Below are 11,721 nucleotides of genomic sequence, written 5' to 3' on the forward strand. Positions count from 1 at the left end.
TGTAAAATCCACTGTAACAGCACATTAAACTGTCATCAGTGGTGAATGCTCCAACACTGGAAGTTTTTAAGAAGAGACTGGACAGTCATTTGTCTGAAATGGTATAGGGTTTCTTGCCTGAGCAGGGGGTTGGACTAGATGACTTCCAAGGTCCCTTCCAAGATGAAGAAGATGATATTATTATTATTATTATTATTATTATTATTATTATTATTATTATTATTATTATTATTATTATTATTATTATTATTTCAAATATTAATAAACAAATAGACTGTCTAGGTATAGTTGGAAAACTCAACTTTTCTATGAAACCCTTTCATATACTCATTTTAAAGTTACTATAATTCAAACACATTCTGTAATGAAATCATTTCTCTATAAAATAAATAGCAATACAAACTACCGGTACTTTAAAAAAAAACACCTAAGTTTTTACTTTTCAGCAGGAAAGAGGTTTCTTTTAGTTTTTAGAAACTATGTTCTAAGAGTTATAATTGTTAAAAAAGTGATATGACCTTTTTAAAAACTGTTACAGAAAGTTTTTAAAATTACTAAAAGATAATTAAAAATAAGAAACTACCTTATTTTTCATTAAGCAATTGATTGCCAAGTAATTTAAATCAACAAATTAATACATTTTCAGAATGATAGCATTTGCATCTTGTGGTATGCAAACACACAGTATCAGTACTGTGCATTTTATTCCTCCACCCCCACACACAGAGCAAAACAAAGTATCTTTTCTATACAAGAAGTACAAACATACAAATTCTGTATCAAAAGCAGAAAAAAAAATTCAGTTCTTAATTTATATTAGAAAAATGAAGTATCAACCGGAGGACATATTTGAAAACCCCTGATTAAATGATGCTTCAGACAATTAACATAAATAATATTAAATATTTGTTTGTTAAGCATTACATACACATAAGACAAAAAATAAAATTACAATATCTATCAACTAGGAGGTATAAGTGTTAACAAGCCACAGAAGTAACAAATAGATAATATAAAACTATAGTAACTACAATTTTTCTACGTACAACTGGATATCTTTGCTAGGAATAAAATACCAACTGAAATTTAGCTTAATTTGTCCTGTTATTGAAACAAGGCTACTCTGTACACAAACTTTATTAAAAATCATCGTATCTAAATAACAGTGATTTTTTTTGCTTGTATTATACGGTAAAACTTGCTCATGCTGTATGACAGTCATATGATACCTAATATATAAGTCATAAAAACATTTTTGTAAGTTTATAAATGTAGCTTCCTTCATCCTGATGAAAAATCCCACAGTCTAATGAAATATTTAGAAATAAGGTTTACAACCTGAAGACTTAAAATACTGGTTTTATTTATGTTTATTTATTTATATTTCAGTCATTTAGAATGTTTCAGTCATTTAGAATTAATGTTTATTTGCAATAATACTGTAATTAACATAATCATATCAAAGAGAATCCTATTGAGTTACATGGATTATTGGTAGCAATAATATTGGTAATAAGATGCATTTAAACTGTTAATTTAGGATGCATTCCAATATCAATTTACCTAAGACATAGCCAAATGAAATATTTCAATTTATTTCCAACATCTAAAATTTTATTTTCCCCCCTCTTATTTTGATAAGAGAATAATATAATTGCTGCAGAAATTCCATGTAATACAAAAATATATACCTTATATACTTATGAATTAGCCCATTTTTGGATAAGCCAATCCTCAAATTTTTAACCAAAATGCCATGAAATATGTGTCACCTATGGATAAACTAAGCTGCATTTTTCATGGGTTTTTTTGGTTATCAGTGTGTGGGTTTATTAATATATATGGTTACTTTAAAAATGAATTATCTTGTACGGTATATTTATGGATGATCTGATTTTGAGGTGTATTTTGGCTTATATACAAGTGCACACAGTATTCTTATGCTAAACAGATTAGAACTCTTCAGGTTTTAATTTTTTCACATTTCTGAGAATCAATGACAACAGAAATTAATATTCTTCACATGAAGAATTTAAAATATATACTTGCATAGGAATTTATATTTTCCCATTAAGTTTATTAAGTTTATATAAAGCCACAGATAAAGTCTTCATTGAACTGAGGTTAACGTCTGGTGGCTTCATGGATATGATGATATTGTCTTCTGGGATACAATATGGAAGTGGGTTGACATTACCTTCCTCTGGGAATTGAATTGTGAGGTTCCTTAGTGATCTCAAAAACAATGAAGTTGGGCTAAAGTTGTCAACAGTTTGGCCAAGGCCAGGTCCCAAATAAATACATGTATGTGTGTATGTATGTAAACAGTTTTATAGACACATTTTTCATGTTTCCGCTTTTACACACACTTTTAATAGTTTTACTACTTGAAATTTCCCCAAAAGTTTCAGAGACAGTAATTACATACACTATTTCTCATGGATTATGTTTATAGTTAAGAAATATAAATTAGGTAAGGTATTTGATAAACATTCTAGCTACAGACAGGTAATTTCTTTTCTTTTCTTCTATCATTCATTCTCTGCCATTTGTTCTTTTTCCCACCTGTGATTTTTCAGTTCTGTTTTGGGAAATAGCCAAACAATAAAGCCATTGCAGACAGAGACTGCACATCTATGCAGCCTTTGAATTAGTGACTGTTCTCCAAGAAACCAAACACTAATTCATGAATACTCTGAACACAGGTTAAATGGCACAGTTTAGAAGTGCCTAAACTTTCTATAAATAACAAGTTGATGTTGATGCTGAACTGCTTGAATTTTCTGACATATCCATCCTGGTTCATAGTACTGGATTTTTATTTTTGTCTGTTTATACTAAGTATGGACGGAAATGAATTTGGAGAACTTAAGGATTCTATATTGTTGTGATTTAAACAATAATCCAGCATGAAGTAGTATGTTAATAGATAGGTCCCATTGTTAAATACAAGCCTGTGATCCAGATACTAATGAAAACACACACACACACACGTACCATATTTTCCAGCGTATAAGACGACTTTTTAACCCATGAAAATCTTCTCAAAAGTCGGGGGTCGTCTTATACGCCAGGTGTTAGGGTTAGGGGCGGTTTTATTGTCCGATGTTACAGGAAAAACCAGAGGCAACACCCCTCCACACATACACACACGCAGGCAACCTCGGCAGCTCATTGATAGGGGGGGGAGGAAGGGAATCACAAAATTGCTGTCCGTTGTTGAGCCCTGCAGGCCTGACACTATGCAGGGGGTCTCGTTCCAAAAACAAGCCCTGCTTCACCTACTCACCCCCCACACACTGCACACGGCTCGCTCCATGACCCGGCGCTCTGACAAACAAGGGAGGAGGTCACCCGTAATCAGCAAGCCCGACTACCAGCTGCTTCACGGCGTTTGCACGCGCCTGCATTGCAGGGCTTCGCTGAGGACCCCGCAGGCACTCAGGAGGACAGCCCAGTCTGCCTTGCCGTACAGGGAGCCTGGGCACTACAAAACATGCCAGCTGTTCCCTTGCCTTCAGACGGACCTGTGCCGGGACTGCATGCTATAGGCGCTGGAGGCAAGGGCCGGCTGTTTTCCGTCGGTGTCAGATGGACCAGAGCCGGGGACTGCTGGAGGGCGGCCCTGGGACGTGTGGACAAGCCCGCTGGAGCCAGATATGGATGGGGGGGCAGTTGGTTGGAGAGGGATAGGCACACACTGGGAGCACATTAGCGTTTTCACCCGGGTTGGGGTAGAGGGGGTTTGGAGAAGAGTCACCCAGGATACTAACAGCAGCAAGGTTTACAACGCTGAAGTTGTCAAGAGTCGGAAGCATGTGGAGGTTAAAGAAATGCAGGCAGGCTCTGGATGCCGGAAGTGTACTTTGTACATTGCTAAGCACATTGATTTGTGCTTTAGATTGTAAGCTGCCCTGAGTCTTCGGAGAAGGGCGGGATATAAATGGGATTTTTTAAAAAAAATGCGTACTACCACTCGGATCATCTTGGAGACAGGGAGGGCTGGGCAGGCAGGGAGGGAGAGCTGACCCACCCAATCCAAGCAGACTTTGTATGCAGTGGGGTAGTCTTATACGGCAAGTATAGCCCAAACCGTACAATTTAACAGGAAAAGTAGGGGGTTGTCTTATACGCCGGAAAATATGGTATATGTATATATAATTATATGTATGTATAATGAGTGTTTTCTAAATGCCAAAAAAATATAACATAAATTGAGAGAATGAAACTGCAGTGATTTGGTGGAACGACCTATGCAGTGGCCCTCAACCTTTTGGGCACCAGGGACTGGTTCTGTAGAGAGGTTTTTCCGTGAACTGGAGGGGGCATGGTTTCACTTGCTGCCTGCATCCCACAGATCGGGGTTCACTTCTTTGCACAGCCCGGTTTCTGGCATGCTGTGGCCCAGTGCCAGTCCATAGACTGGGATTTGGGGATCCCTGACTTATTGCACTCCTGTTTTATTCTCTCTCCAAATACCCAATTATTCACATTCCTTAGAAATCTGTGCTATTTGTTCCTGATTTACCTTTCTTCTATGTGTTTCATGGCAGCAACAAGATACAATTCCAGGTGTTTCATGGCAGTAACAAGATACAATTTTTTTCAAGCATCAATATCATCCTAATTTACTACCTAATATGAGTGGACACCAACTGTATATAAACCTGCATATTGTTAGTATAATAATGCTAGAGCAATCATTCCTTGCAATCTAAACATTAATTTTACCTTTTACTTGCCATCCCAAATCAAATCAAATCTTGATATTAGTTTTATATTAAAAATTCTAGATTTCAAGCCTTTTGAAAATCAAGCTTGCCTTTCAAGGGCTTTTAGTATCCCATACTGTACATATTTTCTAGGACTATATATGAATCTGCTTTTTTATCTATACAGACAGAAGAACATTCTTATTCTCCACCTACAAATATACCTTTGGTAATAGAAAAAAGTTATCTTTATTATGGAAATTGAATCTGTTTCTAACAGGCTGGGAAAAACAGAACATTTACATTTCATATCAATACACTCTTTAACATTACATCTGAGATCTGTAACTAAATCTCCATTTGACATAAACTAAATTACTCCTGTTGGAAATCCCCTTCATAGCAGTGTGAGGCAAGACACATAGAAACAACAACATTGAAAGCTGAAAGAAACATGAAGAAATGACACATTCAGGATTATTTAGTGATGACCTTAATACTAAAAATAACACTATTCTATTAAGGTATCACTAAATTCTTGAATTAAAGATTATGTCTTGCATAAAACAAATTATTCTGCCTTTTTGAAGCCCCTTTACATGTCTATAGACACAGGCATATAATCATTTCAGAATATGTCAGTGCTAAAAATCAGAGACTAGAGAGGATCCACTCCACCACCACTACAAAATGCTTGATTAAATAAAGCATTGGGTGGAACTGATTTCAGACATACTGTAAAAGACTATATCAACATTAATAGCAAACATTTCATCAGAACATGGAATACATATTTAAAATACATAGCTAGTTCCCTATTAGTAGTTAATTTAATTATTTCAAATTAAAAACATTCATTATACTACATTTTATTGCAGTAGCATCTTGATTTACAGGAATTCAGAAAAAACATTTTCTGATTTTTATTTTCTGTGCTTCTCTGGCTACTCAGCACATGTTCAACAACTACTACTATGTATTACTATGGGCAAAGATACTAGACTTCATGATGACAAATTGACAAAAGCAATCACTATTGTTTAATGAGTGCAAATATTTTATTTTTAATATATGAGTGACCATATATTAACTATTCTGTAACCACAGGAAGGTAATTTTCAGCATTGATATAATATAGCTAATTTTTACATATCCCTATAATGGTATATGACTATCTATACATGAAACGTGATTTTATTATCCCTTAAAACAGCATAATACCACGAGCCTATTAAAAAAAATAACCATGGCGTTTCCCAAATCTTGGTCATACAGACCAAAAACCATAGAAATCCAAAGCAGTCATCTCATAAAAAAGTTAAAAACGAAATAAACAAAGACATTATTTCCTTGGTCCAGACTATTTTTCAGAACAAGACTGATCAATAGTTGCAAAAACGCTACTTTTCTCCTACTCTAACCCATCCTCTGATGTTTTTCAGTTGTATTTATCCATCCTTCACTGTTTAACTTTTGCCCTTAACAACTAAATATACTTCTCCATTTCCAGAGGCATCTTAAAAACTGCCCAGCCACACCATCGAGACCAAGAGAGAAGTATTTTGCACTGACTACAGCATCCTTAGGTCTTAACAATGCGTGTACCAGGAGTAAACAGGTTTAGCAGCATTTCCCTATCTAATTTCCAGAATGAATTGTGAAAACAGCCGAGGCAAGCCTAAGAAATTATTCTACTCAATCCCCGCCCTTATATCCCAAATATTAGATTCTCACGGCCACTTCAACAGCTTATACGGCTAGATATGGAACCGCCCGGTACTTAAACGCTCGCATGGTTATTCCAGCGTAAGATTTCCTAGCCCCGTTTCTGTACAACAGAGGTACGCACGCAAGCCCTTTTTTCCTTCATGAAAAAAAATATATGAACGGACCACTTACCACCGTCCGCGAACCAAACCACGTTTCCTTTGAACCCCCTCGGTCATCTCCTCCGACAAGTCCCTGACGTTCTCTCTACCCGCCCAGGGCCTCGAGCCCCATCGCATTCACCCGTAACGCCGCAGCCTCCCTGACAAAACTCCAGCTCCCAGAGCTGCGACGGCGGCCACCGCGACAATGGCCCGCGGTCCTCTCGGGTCTGAAGCACGTCGGCTGTCCCTCCCTCGCGTCCCACGGCTCTCAGGCAGACGGCCCTCACGCAAACGGGCCTCCAGGTGGCTCCCGCCTCTCCCTCCCCGTTGCCGGTTCCTAAAGGCACACGCACGCGCGCGCGCGCGCGCGGGGATGCCCCGGCGCGCCATTCCCCGCAAAAGGCCCAAAGCCAACCAGATCGCCAGGTCCGATCTCGCGCCGACCTACCCAGGAGCTCGGCCAAACGCCCTCAGCCGTCGTCCTCGCCGCCACCGCCTTCGTCGCAGCCAAAGCCAACGTCCCCACTCGGCCCCACTCTCCATCCAGCCTTCTCAAGCAGTTCAAGATTGACGTCTTCCACCGCCAACCGATGTGGAGCGAAGCCCAGGCACTTGGCCAATCGGCAAATGAAAGGGCGGGGACGATAAAAACAGTCAGTCCCTTCAACGTTTTCCCTAGCCAATCAGAAGCCGAGACCGGTGGTTGTTGCGGAGGGTGTGTGCGTCGGTCTCCGAACGGGCTTGAAAATCCCTTTTGTTCGCGGTGGTTGAAGTGGTAGATAGAGCGGAGTTCTGATTGAGACGTCACTTCCGGAGAAAGGTTTTCGCGCAGCCAAATTAGCTGAAACGGGTTTAGGGAGTTTCAGACGTTCGGTTGGACGTTATCTTTAGTTGTTTTTGAAATTTTCTTGTCGAGATAAATTCCAGTCAGTGAAGCGGGATGATGTGCAACTTTTATTCCTTTTGTTGAGAGATCTGGGCTTCTCGGTGGATGCCTGCTGGTGGTTCCAGTTTATTTTTGAGCAAGTTATTTAAAATGTGGATTTTTATTTTTTATTTTTAAAAAATTCTTGTTTGTGTGTATGTATCATTGTATCTAGTTCATGTCCTATAACGGTCTCATTTATCATGCTAATAACTAAGAAAAAAATATTTGGAAGTGACGTTAAACTACAGAGCTAAAATACCTTAGCAGAAGTACTGATGTAGACTAGTGCAGGGCTTACTGCCCTCTTCAGTGTGCATTTGTGTTCGTTTTCAGAAAGCAAGCATAACTCCCAAACAACTGGTGTTTTTACAGTTACCTTCAAAGTACCAGTTGCCAATGGTGCATGGGCAGCAATTTCAGTGTATTCTCTTTTAATTCAAAATGATGAATGGGAATGGGAGCCTTGGTGGAGCAGTGGGCTAATGCCTCCTTAAGTAACACCAGCTGCCTGCAATTAGTGCAGGTTCACATCCCACCAGGCTCAAGGTTGACTCAGCCTTCTATCCCTCCGAGGTAGGTAAAATGAGGACGCAGATTGTTGGGGGCAATTAAGCTGACTTTGTAATAATGCCGCTTTGGGGGGGCCCAAAGCACTAATAAGCAGGCATATACATAGAATGAAGGCTATTGCTAAGCACATTGGTTTGTGCTTAAATTGTAAGCCGCCCTGAGTCTTCGGAGAAGGGCGGGATATAAATGGGATTAAAATAAATAAAATAAAATAAATAATAATTTGGGCTTCCCTTTGACATATGTAGAATCTATGCACTCCTATTGCACAGATGGAATGCCTTTTCAAGGTGGCTTGAATGGTAAATCGTCTTAATCCTATGTAGACTGAATTGTAGTTGAGATCATTTTTTAAGTGTTTCATACCTGTTAAGGTAAGATCTGCTGTTGGATCAAATGACATTGCTTTTTACTGAAGAAATGCTAGAAAAATCGTATCATTTTGGGGGTGCAGATCACGTTGCCAAGACTTCCATATTTTGGACAGAACCTAGATTGTGTTATGTTCATACAGTCCCATTAAATCATAATGTCAGGTTCTTTACTTTTGCTTAGCATATTCTGTAACATTAGTGTGGGAAAGAATCTTCCATTCAGTCTTCCTTTGTTCCTTGCATCCCAAAACTCAGCTATTTCCTGGGCAAAAGGTGAGAAATTGCACTAAACAAAAGATAACAAACTTGAGCAAGAGGTGGAGACTGGCCAAAGATGATAGCCCATCCAGATAAACATTCCTTTTCGGACATCAGATATTACTTTATTAATACCTCTGTGTGACTCTCTCCTCCAGCTGCAATGTAAAGTAATCAGGAAACCAGTTGATATGGTAAAATCTCACAAGCTCAGCAAGGTGCCATCCAGTTAATTATAGCTTCCAATAATTCCTAGTGGGCGGGCTCTGTTTCTGGGAGGAACAAAAGAAAAGGTATAAAGGTAAATCACTTGATAACTTTAACTCTGTTGCAACCTTTGATCTCTCTACTTATGCTCTTGAATAAAATTTGCTTCTGCTCCAAGCAACTTGCCTGTGTATTCTTTGGATGACCCAGCCTGGTTCTGAACTCAGAACTTTCATTTAACACTAGCTGTTGCAATTTGTAAACTGAGGTTTATTATTATTATTATTATTATAAATACACAAAGGAGGAGGGAGTCAAGCTGTTCTCCAAAGCACCTGAAGGCAAGACAAGAAGCAATGGATGGAAACCAACCAAAGAGAGGAGCAACCTAGAACTAAGGAGAAATTTCCTGACAATTAGAACAATTAATCACTGGAACAACCTGCCTCCAGAAGCGGTGAATGCTCCAACACTGGAAGTTTTTAAGAAGAGACTAGACAGCCATTTGTCTGCAATGGTATAGGGCAGACATGTCAAACTTGTGATGTCACGTGATGTTGCGCGATGTAGCGGGGCTTTGGGGTGGGTGTAGTTTCCTTGTAACGCATCCGGCCTGTGGGCTGGCAGTTTGACACCCCTGTATAAGGTTTCCTCCCTGAGCAGGGGGTTGGACTAGATGACCTCCAAGGTCCTTTCCAACATTATTGTTACTGTTATTATTATTGCTGTTATAACATCAAAATAATTTTTAAAATATAACTTATTTTTTATTAAAAGTAAACTCTTGATTAAGTTATGGGAGTTAGTTACTTGAGGGACCACTTCTCCGGTTATATCTACCCATTCTATCAGGTGGAACCCAAGTGGTATGTTTCAGTTCCATCAAACAGGGAGTATCATCTGATGAGACTCAGAAAGAGGACCTTTTTTGTTATGGTACCCACATTGAGAGCCACATCCCTGGAGATTAAGTTGACCTTAACTCTGCTGACTTTTTGCAAGGCCCTGAAGATATGGTTTTGCTAATAGGCATTGGGACCCAGGAATGTGATAGAATTGGTGCAGTTACTGTACTAATTGTTTTGATGAAAGGGATTACCTTGGATGTGAGTTTTATGTTTTTGTTATTCTTTTTTTGCACTTACATATTGGTTTCTTTTTAAAAAAATTGTTGCACTGTTTTTCTGTTTTGTTTTCAGATTTGTTTTAATTGTGAGCCACCCAGAGTCATATATGAGATTGATGACTACATAAGCTTGAAAAAGAAGAAAAAAGGAAGGAAGGAAAGAAAAGAAAGAAAAAGAAAATCCAACTATACTTTTAAGAAGCCATAGTAAAAAAGAAATCATAAGTTAGTATGAAATATGAATCTGCTCATATATAATAGGGTCATAGGTGTCAAATATTTTTGTGATTGAAAAGCATGCACATTTGCAGCCAATGATAATTGTATCAGAATGAAACCAATGATGTCATAGTGATATCATGACACAAACTCCACCCTTAAGTACTAATGTCCTGATACCTCATTTACCTATAACAAAATGGTTTGTTAAGAGTATGGGAGGATAGTTAAAGTGAGGTCTTTTTCAGGCATGCCTGTAGCTGTCAGGAGCTTTTTAGTTTGTGATGCTTAGGCCCTTGCACAACAGTGTGGTATATCCTGTTAGACAGCATACACTGTTCATATTTCACACTTATTTGTATGTTTTCATCATTCTCCTGCCCTCTTGAATATTGAATTATGGGTGGGGATAACATTCTTCAAGACCAATATTTATCTTTCTTTTTTTCTTCTGTTCATCCCTGTCCAATTCTTGCGAGATTACCTGGACAAGCCCCTTCCATTTTCTTGGCAGGTTTTTCAGAAGTGGTTTGCTGTTGCCATTTATTTGATTAGTTAGCAGTAGTCAGAATATTAATGTCTGGCTATGGGCTGCAGAAAGGTGTGCAACTTGACTTAATTTTTGTTATGGCTTCTGAGAAAACGAACTTGTTAGCAGAATGCAGTTAAGAATATTTTTGCCCGTGTAGCTGAGATAGAAAGGTTGAGGATTTAGCATTTAGCCATGATAACATATAATCCTTCGCTCATAGCAAATGGATGTTTTGAAATTAGAAATCTTCCAGAATGTGCAGAAGTATGATTTCATATTCTGAAGTTACTGCTGCTGTCCAAATTATAAAAATCAAACAATAATTAATTTTCTTAAAATTATTTCATATGAATGTGGCTTTATGATTGCTAGCAATGTATTCCTTCCAAGGCCCTTTGACTTAATTTCTTTCAAGTGATGAAAACAAGTTCAAAAGCAAATAGGTCGTTGGCATGAATATAAGCTATAATTAGGTTCTTAATCAAGTTTAGAGTCCTTAATTTCTATAAAGATACTGGTTTGAGTTCGAGCTAGAAGAAATAACATTCTCTGGATAAGTGCATCATTTTTTTAAAGTTCAGTCTTTATACCCAACATTTATAGTAATTATGCATAAGAAGTTGTTTTATTCTATGTTGGGACACTTTGTTCTTGGGGCATTAGTGATGATTCAGATTTCATAGCATTAGTCCCCCCCCCCCGCAATCTGACCTGAAAATGTCAAAGTTTTTTTCCAAATGATAGAAGTTTGGCTTGTATTTATATATTTAGGTTATATCCAAATGGGAAGTGAAATTCTATATAAACCAATTTAGAAATAAAATATTCTTAATACCATCACGAAATAATTCTGCCATTGCCAGTCCAAAGCCTGGATGAGAAAGGAGGGTAGGCATCAGACTCTGACAAGCCAGCTGAGATTTC

The 11,721-nt window shown here is 38.1% G+C and overlaps 1 protein-coding gene across 1 annotated transcript in view; it reads right to left on the reverse strand.

Moving 5' to 3' along the window:
• The window catches only part of CTTNBP2NL (CTTNBP2 N-terminal like), a 31,234-nt gene extending 24,105 nt beyond the window's left edge, over positions 1 to 7,129 (reverse strand). The window contains exon 1 of the mRNA XM_081324927.1: positions 7,032 to 7,129. The gene's annotated coding sequence lies outside the window, so the exon portion shown is untranslated. The remainder of the gene's footprint in view (positions 1 to 7,031) is intronic.
• Between the last annotated feature and the right edge of the window lie 4,592 nt (positions 7,130 to 11,721).

Source organism: Vipera berus (assembly GCF_964194415.1).
Source record: "Vipera berus genome assembly, chromosome: 3".
Classification (NCBI taxonomy): Eukaryota; Metazoa; Chordata; class Lepidosauria; order Squamata; family Viperidae; genus Vipera; species Vipera berus.